This window comes from Triplophysa dalaica, chromosome 6, assembly GCF_015846415.1.
Source record: "Triplophysa dalaica isolate WHDGS20190420 chromosome 6, ASM1584641v1, whole genome shotgun sequence".
NCBI lineage: Eukaryota > Metazoa > Chordata > Actinopteri > Cypriniformes > Nemacheilidae > Triplophysa > Triplophysa dalaica.
Genome location: NC_079547.1, coordinates 937048 through 937500, shown reverse-complemented (window position 1 = coordinate 937500; position 453 = coordinate 937048).

Below are 453 nucleotides of genomic sequence, written 5' to 3'. Positions count from 1 at the left end.
GTTGTATCAGGTGTACTGAAGATTGATATCTGTATCATTTGGCAAACATGAGCTGATGACATTTTCAAATCCCCTTTGGTCACCGACATCACTACTACTGAGACTTACTCACTTTACACCCTTAAAGGCGGGGTGTCCGATTTCTGAATTACGGCCAAGTACCAAAACAACCTTGTAGCCAATCAGCAGTAAGGTGCACAGGACGGACATTAGTCGAGCCGAGCGCTGACGAAAGCCATAGATGGGGGTAGGGGTGTGTCTGTTTTGGTGATTTGAACATCAACAACGGCTATGAGAAATCGTACACCCCTCCTTTAAGCACACACACACTGTATTTACACCTCATCAGATTTTTTTGTTAGCTATGTCATTGGAACCGTTATGAAGGTGAATACAGAGTGTTTTTACACCCTAGCTTTCAACACTGAGCTTCCAATCAACAGAAAACCAAAA